Below are 16080 nucleotides of genomic sequence, written 5' to 3' on the forward strand. Positions count from 1 at the left end.
CCTCCTCCCTGCTGGTCCTCCTCCCTCCTGGTCCTCCTCCCTCCTGGTCCTCCTCCCTGCTGGTCCTCCTCCCTGCTGGTCCTCCTCCCTGCTGGTCCTCCTCCCTCCTGGTCCTCCTCCCTGCTGGTCCTCCTCCTCCTGGTCCTCCTCCTGCTGGACCTCCTGGTCCTCCTCCTCCTGGACCTCCCTGCTGGACCTCCTGCTGCTGGACCTCCTGGTCCTCCTCCCTGCTGGTCCTCCTCCCTCCTGGTCCTCCTCCTTGCTGGTCCTCCTCCCTGCTGGTCCTCCTCCCTCCTGGTCCTCCTGTGAGTCCATTAGGCGATGAGTCTGAGGCTTAAAGGGCCGGCGCGTCGTAAGCCTCGATCCATCAAAGAGAATTAATGAAACAAACAGCCTCAATCAGCCGAGTGCAGCACGAAAGCTACTGGCTTGTTGTTGTTGTTGTTGTTGTTGTTGTTGTTGTTGGTGTTGTTGTTGTGTATTTTTTACATCCCTGGAATAAAAAGAAAAGACTCCGGCTCGAGGTCCCAAGTTGTGGGTCAGCAATCCGGTTAAAGTTACCGGCGGCACACTCGGTGTTGGCATGTCCTTTTGACTTCCTGTTGCCCCCCCCCCCCACTCGGTGTTGGCATGTCCTTTTGACTTCCTGTTGCCCCCCCCCCACCCCCACTCGGTGTTGGCATGTCCTTTTGACTTCCTGTTGCCCCCACTCGGTGTTGGCATGTCCTTTTGACTTCCTGTTGCCCCCACTCCCACTCGGTGTTGGCATTTCCTTTTGACTTCCTGTTGCCCCCCCCACTCGGTGTTGGCATGTCCTTTTGGCTTCCTGTTGCCCCCACTCGGTGTTGGCATGTCCTTTTGACTTCTTGTTGCTCCCCCACTCGGTGTTGGCATGTCCTTTGACTTCCTGTTGCCCCCCACTCGGTGTTGGCATGTCCTTTGACTTCCTGTTGCTCCCCCCCCCCACTCGGTGTTGGCATTTCCTTTTGACTTCCTGTTGCCCCCCCCACTCGGTGTTGGCATGTCCTTTTGACTTCCTGTTGCCCCCCCACCCCCACTCGGTGTTGGCATGTCCTTTTGACTTCCTGTTGCCCCCCCCCCCCACCCCCACTCGGTGTTGGGTGGGGGTGGGGGTGGGGGGGTGAGTGAATGTTTGAAACCGTCTGATTTGTCGGCAGGTGGATTATCACCAGGAACACCGCCTCGCTTGTTAGGGGGGGGGGGGTATCTCAAGTTACACACTTGGAGAACAGTTACTTACAACAGGGGGGTGGGGGTAGATCCTCTGCACAATCAGAGTAGTTATAATGAAATGCAACAAATCACCATGAACTGCTCTAGTCCTTTGTGCCTCCCCCCCCCCCCCCCCCCCGTGACATCCAGCCGAGGCGCGGTGATGTGTGCAGCCGTTCCTTTTCTTCCGGCCTTGTCGTGCTCCTTGAGTGTCGTGTTGAGCCCGAGGCGGCGAGGACGCTCGCTGACCTCCGGAGCGTTGACGGGATCCCGTGGTGCTAAAGAGCGCCGAGCCGCGGCGCCGCCGAGCCTCTTATCGGGGAGGCCGACGGATCGGAGACTCGAGTTTCCTCCGGCCCGAGTCGCTCTCCCATTGTCTGTGGTGACAATGGCATCCGCCGAGCCCGAGCTTGAGTTTCTCTCCTCTTTATTTGCTGCGTATGACCCTGTCAGAATCAGAATCAGAATCAGAATCAGAAACAGTTTTATTCCCAGGAATGTTTACACAAACGAGGAATTGTTTTTGGCGGTAGGTGCAACATTTGGACATGACAAACAACAATCATCACGACAGAAAGACAACAAATAATGTGAAAGTGTTTGGGTGTGTGCTTCAAGTGGTGTGTTTTAGTTAAAAGTGTATGTTACACGTGGCGTGTGTTTAAGTGTTTAAGTTAAAGTGCATGTAAATAAAGTGACATGTGTGTGGAGGAGGCCTCAAGTTAAAGTGCATGTTAAAGTGACGTGTGTGGAGGAGGCCTCCAGGAGGGAAGAAGAAGGAGGAGGGAGGAGGAGGAAGGAGCGGGAAGAAGGAGGAGAGAGGAAGGTGGAAGAAGAGGTGGTAGTCCTGGGAGTGACAGTCAGTCAGTGGGGGATCCGGGCTCCATTGATGAGCCCGACTGCCGACGGGAAAAAACTTTTGGTGTGGCGGGAGGTCTTTGTCCTGATGGACCGCAGCCTCCTCCCCGAGGGGAGGGACTCGAACAGGGAGTGTCCAGGGTGGGAGGGGTCAGCGACAATCTTTCTGGCCCGCTTCAGTGACCTGGAAGTGAACAGGACCTGGAGGGAAGGCAGATTGCAGCCGATAACCCTCTCGGCCGAGCGGATGATGCTCTGCAGCCTGCGCTTGTCTTTGGCTGTGGCTGCAGGGTGCCAGAAGGTGATGGAGGAGCAGATGATGGACTCAACGATGGGTGTGAGCGCCGGGTTCCTGCTAGCCAATCACCAAGATTCTGTGTGTTTTTGCCGTTATACAGTGACGAACCCCTCAACACCAGTCCATCGACCACACAATGGAGCACACTTAGCACCGATGGAGCACCCTTAGCACCGATGGAGCACCCTTAGCACCGATGGAGCACACTTAGCACCGATGGAGCACCCTTAGCACCGATGGAGCACACTTAGCACCGATGGAGCACCCTTAGCACCGATGTAGCACCCTTAGCACCGATGGAGCACCCTTAGCACCCTTAGCACCGATGGAGCACCCTTAGCACCGATGGAGCACCCTTAGCACCGATGGAGCACACTTAGCACCGATGGAGCACCCTTAGCACCGATGGAGCACCGATGGAGCACCCTTAGCACCCTTAGCACCGATGGAGCACCCTTAGCACCAATGGAGCACACTTAGCACCGATGGAGCACCCTGAGCACCGATGGAGCACCCTTAGCACCGATGGAGCACCCATAGCACCGATGGAGCACCCTTAGCACCGATGGAGCACCCCAGATAGCAGCTGATTCCGGGGCGGATCCGCCCTCAGGTCGCTAGATCCGCCCTCAGGTCGCCAGGTCGCTAGATCCGCCCGCAGGTCGCTAGATCCGCCCTACTGCCGCACTCGGTTTGGTCATGTGAACCGGATCCACCCGCATCTGCATCCGGTTCACACAGCGGCGGTTGTTCTAAATCGTTGCTCCTCTGACTTCTGCGCCTCGACTTTCCAAACTGGAATTTTCAAACCTGCAGCTCTTCGCGCCAGACATATTACTTAGGTAAGTGTTGAATTGTGTTGCTACTGTCGAATTATGGCTATTTTTCGAACTATCTCGGTTAGGGTTAGGGTGAGCTATCTTCTGCAGCTAGCGCTGAATTTTCAGAGGGTCTTTGGTTGGAGCTTAAGTATACTTAGTATACTTAAGCTCCAACCCAAGGTGATGAAGCTGGGCAAGGTAATAACGAGGAGCGCTAGCTTACGAGCTAATAACGAGGAGCGCTAGCTTACGAGCTAATAACGAGGAGCGCTAGCTCACGAGCTAATAACGAGGAGCGCTAGCTTACGAGCTAATAACGAGGAGCGCTAGCTCGCAAGCTAATAAAGATGGCCAGCACAAACCTGTTTTTATTTAATTCGTATGTATTGAGTTCTCAACACATAATTTACAATTTGAAATGTCATCCTCAGTTTTACAGAAGTGTTCATCAGGATCGATCTCTACAATTCAGGTAAGCATGTCTTTTTGGAGGGAAGTTTTCACAGCAACTTAAAGACACATTTGAGAGGGAATTGTATAACCTGTTTAACTTTAAAATGACCAGATTTGTTTTAATCCATTAAAATACTATCTTAATGTATAGCGTAGTGTTTTTATTAAAGTTGCTAAATTGTTTTCTAGTTGCTAAATTGTTTTCAGAAGTTCTTGGAACAGAGTTATATTTCTGTGACTGATGACTGATTGAATTCTTGGACAGCAAAACAGTAGCAGTCGTGCCACAAAGCTGGTACAGTGGTGGTGGCTGCGTTTGGCCAGATTACCCGAGGGATGAAAGGGTGGACAAGGCGGTCCGAAGTGCCGAAGAACCTCAACCTGACTGGCAGACACATTATGTCAGAATAATTAGATCATGCGGTATGCTAATTATATTAATATTCTAATAATTAGCAGTTTAAACAAATACATAAAAACATTTACCTTATGTTACATATGGGGTGGGGAAACAACATTTTAATCACATTGTTCTGGTCATAATTCTGTACTTTTTCATTGTGTTTTGACTTAATTTTTAGATGATTACTTGGTGGCAAGGCGATGGTTAACAAAATATATGTCCTGTGACACATCTGATCTCCATTCAGAAGAGGAGGCAATTCCTAAAAGGAGAAAGCCAATGCCTGTGTGAGTAAATGTGTATAAATTGTATTCTTTAGAACTCTTTTACCTTCATAAAATAAAGTGTCTGTCATTCAATGTTATAGTATGACAAATAATACATTTTTTTCCTAACTCCATTTCTAGCCATTTCTTTGGGGACTCGGATGCAGACAGCGAGACTGAAAATCGCCACCCCAAAAAAAAAAAGGGTCCAACCACTAGCAGGACAGTTGCCCCTCCTCCAACTATTGCCCCTCCTCCACCTCTTGCCCCTCCTCCACCACGGACTTCATCACCAGCAGGACAGCGAACAAGCCATGCAGGGTACACACCAACCTGGCGAGGTGTGGTTCAGACACCATTGCCTGCTGTGGTGAGCAACAACTCAAACAGCTATGGGATTCAAATTGAATCTTTTTAATCATTTCACTTTTTACAATGTTAACGATGGTAAATTGGATACGAGACATGCAATACACACTGTCACATTGAATCCAAGTGAATATGATCATTACGATTGGATTAATGGAGTTGTATAACACTTGATGTTTCCATATTTGATGTAAAATCTCTCCCTTTTTTAAATGCTATTCTAATGTTTTTTTTTATAGCTGCTCAAGTTCAAATGATGGCCATGCTGGAGACGCTTACACAGCAGGTCCATCAATTAACACAGCAGGTCCATCAATTAACTTCCAAAATTGACAGCTTTGTTCGCCCCAGCGTGACACAAATGTCTGGTCAAGAAGTGGAGTGGAGAGACCCGTTTCCGTTGACCACAATGGAGGAAGTGGACATGTTTGAGCAACAGCTCAAAGATCCAGCCAACGCTTTAATGAAGAAGAGTGTGGTGAGTTTTTGTTTTGTTTTAAGAATCTACTAGCGGGACAGTTGACCCTCCTCCAACTATTGTCCCATCTCCTCCACAGACTTCATCACCAGCAGGACAGCGAACAAGCCATGCAGGGTACACACCAACCTGGCGAGCGGCGAGGTGTGGTTCAGACGCCATCGCCTGCTGTGGTGAGCAACAACTCAAACGGCTATGGGATTCAAATTGAACCTTTTTAATCATTTCACTTTTTACAATGTTAACGATGGTAAATTGGATACGAGACATGCAATACACACTGTCACATTGAATCCAAGTGAATATGATCATTACGATTGGATTAATGGAGTTGTATACCACTTGATGTTTCCATATTTGATGTAAAATCTCTTAATCGTTACCTTTTTCCCTTTTTTACGAGCAACAGCTCAAAGATCCAGCCAACGCTATAATGAAGGAGAGTGGTGAGTTGTTGTTTTTTTAACCCTTGTGTTGCCTTAGGGTCATTTTGACCCGATTCAATGTTTCACCCTCCTGTTACCTTTATATTTACTAACATATTTTACCCTTTGGGTTCAATTTGACGCCAGCAATTAAAACCTCCAGAAAATTATTAGAATTAATATTGTTTTCCAAGTTTAAGTGTGAGGCACTTTATGTTTGTTTGTTGACTACCGAAAGAACACCGACATTAAACATTGAATGGGGTCAAATTAATCCTAAGGCGGGGGGAGGGTGTAATATTGATTCGGTCAAAATGACCCTAAGGCAACACAAGGGGTAAGAATCTCACAAAAAGCTCATTAAAATCTATTGTATGTCATTAACACTAGATAATACCCTGTTTGATGGTAATGTTTTTTTAAACAATATCAAATATTAATAGTACTTTTTCTATCCATTTTAGATTTCCTCCTAGGAACAATCGGAGGACATGATGTAAAACGTGCAACGTGGAACATCCTCGCACGCATGTTCACTGATGATGTTGGCAAGTCCATAAATTGGAAAGGGATTCATGGAAAAAATCTTTCAATCTAATGACGTCCAAGACTTTGCTCCTCGTAAGTAACTCATATATAATGAAAACAATTTGATTTCACCCGGAGGTCTTTGTGTTCAAACTAACGAATAACCATGTTTCTAAATAAAATGTTTGAATTGCAACTTTATTCTCTATTTAGGTGAATGTTACTCAACTATACCTTTACATAATAGTTATATGATATATTAGCTCTATGGAGTGGAGATGGTCAGCTGCTTCAGGTTCCTCGGGTCAACATCGGCAACGACCTCACCTGGTCTGCTCACACAGACAAGGTGGTCAGCGCCCGGAAGCGCCTCTTCTTCCTGAGGAGACTGAAGAAGTTTGGCATGGATTCAGTCATCCTCACCAATTTCTACAGATGCACAATAGAAAGCATCCTGACTGGGTGCATCACAGTGTGGGAGCTGCACAGCCAAGGACCGCAAGGCCCTACGTCGTGTGGTCAGGACTGCGGAGTTCATCATCGGTAGGGAGCTCCCAGCCCTGCAGGACACATACCGCACACGATGCCTCAGGAAGACTGGCAGGATCCTAAAGGACTGCCATCATCCAGCCTTCAGCCTGTTCACCCCGCTGCCTTCTGGAAGGCGGTACCGTATCATCCGGTCTCGCACACAGAGACTGGAGAACAGTTTCTTCTGTGTATCTGACAATAAAAGACTTGACTTGACTTGACTATATTTAGCATAGCACACTTTAAGTGCCAGACAGCCACTAGATTTTAGACTGCATATCTGATTTATGTTGCACTGAGTATTCATGTGATTTTGTATCTGCTTGTGTGATTACAGATGCTGTCAGAAAGAATCACTCAACACATGCGTCCACTGACGACCAGGTTCTTAAGCACGCCATTCGGTGGTTCAACCTGGCAGCAGACCGGGGTAGCTCCAGGAGGCGTGCTACTGTAGATGTCCCCCACACTGAACAGACTTAAAATATATCTTTTTTAAATGTGTGTATATAAATTTGTCCTTTCAAATAAAAAACTGTTTGACATTATTTACGTTTGCATTTTGTTGTTGTTGCATTGATGCATATTTGTTAGCTTGATCTGGGCCAAATGAGCCGCTTTATGGAAGGGTCAATATTTTATGAATATCTGCGTAATATTGGCGGATACGGGGCGGATCCGCCCCGTATCCGCCCCGTATCCGCCAATATTACGCAGCGCGCATCTGTTCCGGATCCGGCGCGGTGTGCATTTAGCCGCCGATCCGGACCCGTTTTGCGGAGCCTTCCCGGAGTCTATGGCGGATTTGGGGCGGATCTGGAACGGAGTCAGTTTGCTATGTGGGACCCTTAGCACCGATGGAGCACACTTAGCACCGATGGAGCACCCTTAGCACCCTTAGCACCGATGGAGCACCCTTAGCACCGATGGAGCACACTTAGCACCGATGGAGCACCCTTAGCACCGATGGAGCACCCTTAGCACCAATGGAGCACCCTTAGCACCAATGGAGCACACTTAGCACCGATGGAGCACCCTTAGCACTGATGGAGCACACTTAGCACCGATGGAGCACCCTTAGCACCCTTAGCACCGATGGAGCACACTTAGCACCGATGGAGCACCCTTAGCACCGATGGAGCACCCTAAGCACCGATGGAGCTCCGATGGAGCTCCCTTAGCACCGATGGAGCACCCTTAGCACCGATGTAGCACCCTTAGCACCGATGGAGCACCCTTAGCACCGATGGAGCACCCTCAGCACCGATGGAGCACCTAGCACCGATGGCACTTAGCACCGATGGAGCACCCTTAGCACCGATGGAGCACCGATGGAGCACCCTTAGCACCGATGGAGCACCCTTAGCACCGATGGAGCACCCTTAGCACCGATGGAGCACCCTTAGCACCGATGGAGCACCCTTAGCACCGATGGAGCACCCATAGCACCGATGGAGCACCGATGGAGCACCCTTAGCACCGATGGAGCACCGATGGAGCACCCTTAGCACCGATGGAGCACCCTTAGCACCGATGGAGCACCCTTAGCACCGATGGAGCACCCTTAGCACCGATGGAGCACCCTTAGCACCGATGGAGCACCCTTAGCACCCTTAGCACCGATGGAGCACCCTTAGCACCGATGGAGCACCCTTAGCACCGATGGAGCACCCTTAGCACCGATGGAGCACCCTTAGCACCGATGGAGCACCCTTAGCACCGATGGAGCACCCTTAGCACCGATGGAGCACCCTTAGCACCGATGGAGCACCCTTAGCACCGATGGAGCACACTTAGCACCGATGGAGCACCCTTAGCACCCTTAGCACCGATGGAGCACCGATGGAGCACCCTTAGCACCGATGGAGCACCCTTAGCACCGATGGAGCACCCTTAGCACCGATGGAGCACCCTTAGCACCGATGGAGCACCCTTAGCACCGATGGAGCACCGATGGAGCACCCTTAGCACCGATGGAGCACCCTTAGCACCGATGGAGCACCCTTAGCACCGATGGAGCACCGATGGAGCACCCTTAGCACCGATGGAGCACCGATGGAGCACCCTTAGCACCGATGGAGCACCCTTAGCACCGATGGAGCACCCTTAGCACCGATGGAGCACCCTTAGCACCGATGTAGCACCCTTAGCACCGATGGAGCACCCTTAGCACCGATGGAGCACCCTTAGCACCGATGGAGCACCGATGGAGCACCCTTAGCACCGATGGAGCACCCTTAGCACCGATGGAGCACCCTTAGCACCGATGGAGCACCCTTAGCACCGATGTAGCACCCTTAGCACCGATGGAGCACCAGCACCGATGGAGCACCCTTAGCACCGATGGAGCACCCTTAGCACCGATGGAGCACCCTTAGCACCGATGGAGCACCCTTAGCACCGATGGAGCACCCTTAGCACCGATGGAGCACCCTTAGCACCGATGGAGCACCCTTAGCACCGATGGAGCACCCTTAGCACCGATGTAGCACCCTTAGCACCGATGGAGCACCCTAAGCACCGATGGAGCACCCTTAGCACCGATGTAGCACCCTTAGCACCGATGGAGCACCCTTAGCACCGATGGAGCACCCTTAGCACCGATGGAGCACCCTTAGCACCGATGGAGCACCCTCAGCACAGATGGAGCACCCTTAGCACCGATGGAGCACCCTTAGCACCGATGGAGCACCCTTAGCACCGATGGAGCACCCATAGCACCGATGGAGCACCCTTAGCACCGATGGAGCACCCTTAGCACCGATGGAGCACCCTTAGCACCGATGGAGCACCCTTAGCACCGATGGAGCACCCTTAGCACCGATGGAGCACCCTTAGCACCGATGGAGCACCCTTAGCACCGATGGAGCACCCTTAGCACCGATGGAGCACCCTTAGCACCGATGGAGCACCCTTAGCACCGATGGAGCACCCTTAGCACCGATGGAGCACCCTTAGCACCGATGGAGCACCCTTAGCACCGATGGAGCACACTTAGCACCGATGGAGCACCCTTAGCACCGATGGAGCACCCTCAGCACCGATGGAGCACCCTCAGCACCGATGGAGCACCTAGCACCGATGGAGCACCCTTAGCACCGATGGAGCAACCTTAGCACCGATGGAGCACCCTTAGCACCGATGGAGCACCCTTAGCACCGATGGAGCACCCTTAGCACCGATGGAGCACCCTTAGCACCGATGGAGCACCCAGCACCGATGGAGCACCTAGCACCGATGGGCACTAGCACCGATGGAGCACCTTAGCACCGATGGAGCACCCTCAGCACCGATGGAGCACCTAGCACCGATGGAGCACCCTTAGCACCGATGGAGCACCCTTAGCACCGATGGAGCACCCTTAGCACCGATGTAGCACCGATGGAGCACCCTTAGCACCGATGGAGCACCCTTAGCACCGATGGAGCACCCTTAGCACCGATGGAGCACCCTTAGCACCGATGGAGCACCCTTAGCACCGATGGAGCACCCTTAGCACCGATGGAGCACCCTTAGCACCGATGAAGCACCCTTAGCACCGATGGAGCACCCTTAGCACCGATGGAGCACCCTTAGCACCGATGGAGCACCGATGGAGCTTCCTTAGCACCGATGGAGCACCCTCAGCACCGATGGAGCACACTTAGCACCGATGGAGCACCCTCAGCACCGATGGAGCACCCTTAGCACCGATGGAGCACCCTTAGCACCGATGGAGCACTTGCGATGGAGCACCCTTAGCACCGATGGAGCACCCTTAGCACCGATGGAGCTCCCTTAGCACCGATGGAGCACCCTTAGCACCCTTAGCACCGATGAAGCACCCTTAGCACCGATGGAGCACCCTTAGCACCCTTAGCACCGATGGAGCACCCTTAGCACCGATGGAGCACCCTTAGCACCGATGGAGCACACTTAGCACCGATGGAGCACCCTTAGCACCGATGGAGCACCCTCAGCACCGATGGAGCACACTTAGCACCGATGGAGCACCCTCAGCACCGATGGAGCACCCTCAGCACCGATGGAGCACCCTTAGCACCGATGGAGCAACCTTAGCACCGATGGAGCACCCTTAGCACCGATGGAGCACCCTTAGCACCGATGGAGCTCCCTTAGCACCGATGGAGCACCCTTAGCACCGATGGAGCACCGATGGAGCACCCTTAGCACCGATGGAGCACCGATGGAGCACCCTTAGCACCGATGGAGCACCCATAGCACCGATGTAGCACCCTTAGCACCGATGGAGCACCCTTAGCACCGATGGAGCACCCTCAGCACAGATGGAGCACACTTAGCACCGATGGAGCACCCTTAGCACCGATGGAGCACCCATAGCACCGATGTAGCACCCTTAGCACCGAGCCTTAGCACCGATGGAGCACCCTTAGCACCGATGGAGCACCCTTAGCACCGATGGAGCTTCCTTAGCACCGATGGAGCACCCTTAGCACCCTTAGCACCGATGGAGCTCCCTTAGCACCGATGGAGCACCCTTAGCACCCTTAGCACCGATGGAGCACCCTTAGCACCGATGGAGCACCGATGGAGCTTCATTAGCACCGATGGAGCACCCTTAGCACACTTAGCACCGATGGAGCACCCTTAGCACCGATGGAGCACCCTTAGCACCGATGGAGCACCCTTAGCACCTTTAGCACCGATGGAGCACCCTTAGCACCGATGGAGCACACTTAGCACCGATGGAGCACCCTTAGCACCGATGGAGCACCCTTAGCACCGATGGAGCACCCTTAGCACACTTAGCACCGATGGAGCACCCTTAGCACCCTTAGCACCGATGGAGCACACTTAGCACCGATGGAGCACCCTTAGCACCGATGGAGCACCCTTAGCACCGATGGAGCACCCTTAGCACACTTAGCACCGATGGAGCACCCTTAGCACCGATGGAGCACACTTAGCACCGATGGAGCACCCTTAGCACCCTTAGCACCGATGGAGCACACTTAGCACCGATGGAGCACCCTTAGCACCGATGGAGCACCCTTAGCACCGATGGAGCACCCTTAGCACGGATGGAGCAACCTTAGCACCGATTGAGCACACTTAGCACCGATGGAGCACACTTAGCACCGATGGAGCACCCTTAGCACCCTTAGCACCGATGGAGCACCGATGGAGCACCCTTAGCACCGATGGAGCACAATTAGCACCGATGGAGCTCCCTTAGCACCGATGGAGCACCGATGGAGCACCCTTAGCACCGATGGAGCACACTTAGCACCGATGGAGCTCCCTTAGCACCGATGGAGCACCCTAAGCACCGATGGAGCACCGATGGAGCACCCTTAGCACCGATGGAGCACAATTAGCACCGATGGAGCTCCCTTAGCACCGATGGAGCACCGATGGAGCACCCTTAGCACCGATGGAGCACACTTAGCACCGATGGAGCTCCCTTAGCACCGATGGAGCACCCTAAGCACCGATGGAGCACCCTTAGCACCGATGGAGCACCCTTAGCACCGATGTAGCACCCTTAGCACAGATGGAGCACCCTTAGCACCGATGGAGCACACTTAGCACAGATGGAGCACACTTAGCACCGATGGAGCACCCTTAGCAACGATGGAGCACCCTCAGCACAGATGGAGCACACTTAGCACCGATGGAGCACCCTTAGCACCGATGGAGCACCCTCAGCACCGATGGAGCACACTTAGCACCGATGGAGCACCCTCAGCACCGATGGAGCACACTTAGCACCGATGGAGCACCCTTAGCACCGATGGAGCACCCTTAGCACCGATGGAGCACACTTAGCACCGATGGAGCACCCTTAGCACCGATGGAGCACCCTCAGCACCGATGGAGCACACTTAGCACCGATGGAGCACCTGGCACCCGATGGAGCACCTAGCACCGATGGAGCACCCTTAGCACCGATGGAGCACCCTTAGCACCGATGGAGCACCCATAGCACCGATGGAGCACCCATAGCACCGATGGAGCACCCTTAGCACCGATGGAGCACACTTAGCACCGATGGAGCACCCTTAGCACCGATGGAGCACCCTCAGCACCGATGGAGCACACTTAGCACCGATGGAGCACCCTCAGCACCGATGGAGCACCTAGCACCGATGGAGCACCCTTAGCACCGATGGAGCAACCTTAGCACCGATGGAGCACCCTTAGCACCGATGGAGCACCCTTAGCACCGATGGAGCTCCCTTAGCACCGATGGAGCACCCTTAGCACCGATGTAGCACCGATGGAGCACCCTTAGCACCGATGTAGCACCGATGGAGCACACTTAGCACCGATGGAGCACCCTTAGCACCGATGGAGCACCGATGGAGCTTCCTTAGCACCGATGGAGCACCCTTAGCACCGATGGAGCACCCTTAGCACCCTTAGCACCGATGAAGCACCCTTAGCACCGATGGAGCACCCTTAGCACCGATGGAGCACCCTTAGCACCGATGGAGCACCCTCAGCACCGATGGAGCACACTTAGCACCGATGGAGCACACTTAGCACCGATGGAGCACCCTTAGCACCGATGGAGCACACTTAGCACCGATGGAGCACCCTTAGCACCGATGGAGCACCCTTAGCACCGATGGAGCACACTTAGCACCGATGGAGCACCCTTAGCACCGATGGAGCACCCTCAGCACCGATGGAGCACACTTAGCACCGATGGAGCACCCTTAGCACCGATGGAGCACACTTAGCACCGATGGAGCACCCTCAGCACCGATGGAGCACCTAGCACCGATGGAGCACCCTTAGCACCGATGGAGCACCCTTAGCACCGATGGAGCACCCTTAGCACCGATGGAGCTCCCTTAGCACCGATGGAGCACCCTTAGCACCGATGGAGCACACTTAGCACCGATGGAGCACCCTTAGCACCGATGGAGCACCCTCAGCACCGATGGAGCACACTTAGCACCGATGGAGCACCCTCAGCACCGATGGAGCACCTAGCACCGATGGAGCACCCTTAGCACCGATGGAGCAACCTTAGCACCGATGGAGCACCCTTAGCACCGATGGAGCACCCTTAGCACCGATGGAGCTCCCTTAGCACCGATGGAGCACCCTTAGCACCGATGTAGCACCGATGGAGCACCCTTAGCACCGATGGAGCACCCTTAGCACCGATGGAGCACCCTTAGCACCGATGGAGCACCCTTAGCACCGATGGAGCACCCTTAGCACCGATGGAGCACCCTCAGCACAGATGGAGCACACTTAGCACCGATGGAGCACCCTTAGCACCGATGGAGCACCCATAGCACCGATGGAGCACCCTTAGCACCGATGGAGCACACTTAGCACCGATGGAGCACCCTCAGCACCGATGGAGCACACTTAGCACCGATGGAGCACCCTTAGCACCGATGGAGCACCGATGGAGCACCCTTAGCACCGATGTAGCACCGATGGAGCACACTTAGCACCGATGGAGCACCCTTAGCACCGATGGAGCACCGATGGAGCTTCCTTAGCACCGATGGAGCACCCTTAGCACCCTTAGCACCGATGGAGCTCCCTTAGCACCGATGGAGCACCCTTAGCACCGATGGAGCACCCTTAGCACCGATGGAGCACCCTTAGCACCGATGGAGCACACTTAGCACCGATGGAGCACCCTTAGCACCGATGGAGCACCGATGGAGCACCCTTAGCACCGATGGAGCACCGATGGAGCTTCCTTAGCACCGATGGAGCACCCTTAGCACCGATGGAGCACACTTAGCACCGATGGAGCACCCTTAGCACCGATGGAGCACCCTTAGCACCCTTAGCACCGATGGAGCACACTTAGCACCGATGGAGCACCCTTAGCACCGATGGAGCACCCTTAGCATCGATGGAGCACCCTTAGCACACTTAGCACGGATGGAGCAACCTTAGCACCGATGGAGCACACTTAGCACCGATGGAGCACACTTAGCACCGATGGAGCACCCTTAGCACCGATGGAGCACAATTAGCACCGATGGAGCTCCCTTAGCACCGATGGAGCACCGATGGAGCACCCTTAGCACCGATGGAGCACACTTAGCACCGATGGAGCTCCCTTAGCACCGATGGAGCACCCTAAGCACCGATGGAGCACCCTTAGCACCGATGGAGCTCCCTTAGCACCGATGGAGCACCCTTAGCACCGATGGAGCTCCCTTAGCACCGATGGAGCACACTTAGCACCGATGGAGCACCCTTAGCACCGATGGAGCTCCCTTAGCACCGATGTAGCACCCTAGATGGAGCACCCTTAGCACCGATGGAGCTCCCGATGGAGCACCCTTAGCACCGATGGAGCACCCTTAGCACCGATGGAGCACCCTTAGCACCGATGGAGCACCCTTAGCACCGATGGAGCACCCTTAGCACCGATGGAGCACCCTAAGCACCGATGGAGCACCTTAGCACCGATGGAGCACCCTTAGCACCGATGGAGCACCCAGCACCGATGGAGCACTTAGCACCGATGGAGCACCCTTAGCACCGATGGAGCACTATTAGGACCGATGGAGCTCCCTTAGCACCGATGGAGCACCCTTAGCACCGATGGAGCTCCCTTAGCACCGATGGAGCACCCTTAGCACCGATGGAGCACCCTTAGCACCGATGGAGCACCCTTAGCACCGATGGAGCACCCTTAGCACCGATGGAGCTCCCTTAGCACCGATGGAGCACCCTTAGCACCGATGGAGCTCCCTTAGCACCGATGGAGCACCCTTAGCACCGATGGAGCACCCTTAGCACCGATGGAGCACCCTTAGCACCGATGGAGCTCCCTTAGCACCGATGGAGCACTCATGTGTCGCCCTTTGTCCACCACAGGAAGCAGAACTCGGCCCGTGGTCAGTGGGCGTGTCCATGACGACGTGGCATTGTTCACCTCGTGTTGGTTTATCTGACCCGGCTCACTATCGGGCAGGAAATGAGCAGGAAGTGTCCGTCAGTCCCGTTATTAGGACGGAGGAAGGTGGAGCTGGCTGCTGGCCCTGAGCCACGGAGCCTCGGTGGCACCAGACGTCACGTTGAGGCCAAACCCAAATGTGTTTCAGCTGCTTCTTCCTCATCAAGATGAAACGTGTGACTTGTGAAGTTGACCAGGACCACTTGGCTCAACGGGGTCTGCATGTTGCCAGGTTGTCAGCGCTCACCTGCAGCGGGGCCACACTGAGCCGGTTCATGTGGAACGGGGGCCCTGCCGCTCCTCGCCCAGTCGTCTGTTTGTTTGACTGGAACAATGGGAGGCATCGGTCACCATGTGACCCCCCCCCCATTGGCTCTCTGCTCGCTGGGAAAACTCAACAGCTGCCCCCCCCCCCCAGCCCACTCTGACTGTGGATGCCGGCGTACCTAGGGACACAAATATGACCAGATGTCTTCAAACAGAGTCCTGAGGTGAGGCCATCATGGCGT

General features: G+C 54.0%; 1 long non-coding RNA gene across 1 annotated transcript; it reads left to right on the forward strand.

The window, feature by feature from the left end:
* Positions 1–2983: 2983 nt before the first annotated feature.
* LOC130196850 (uncharacterized) lies at positions 2984–5897 on the forward strand. The gene is made up of 8 exons (XR_008832332.1): positions 2984–3231; positions 3642–3682; positions 3929–4086; positions 4245–4353; positions 4474–4702; positions 4941–5179; positions 5259–5352; positions 5589–5897. It is a non-coding gene; the product is annotated as an uncharacterized LOC130196850 (long non-coding RNA).
* The last annotated feature ends 10183 nt before the right edge of the window (positions 5898–16080 follow it).

Source organism: Pseudoliparis swirei, chromosome 7 (genome assembly GCF_029220125.1).
Source record: "Pseudoliparis swirei isolate HS2019 ecotype Mariana Trench chromosome 7, NWPU_hadal_v1, whole genome shotgun sequence".
NCBI classification, from domain to species: domain Eukaryota; kingdom Metazoa; phylum Chordata; class Actinopteri; order Perciformes; family Liparidae; genus Pseudoliparis; species Pseudoliparis swirei.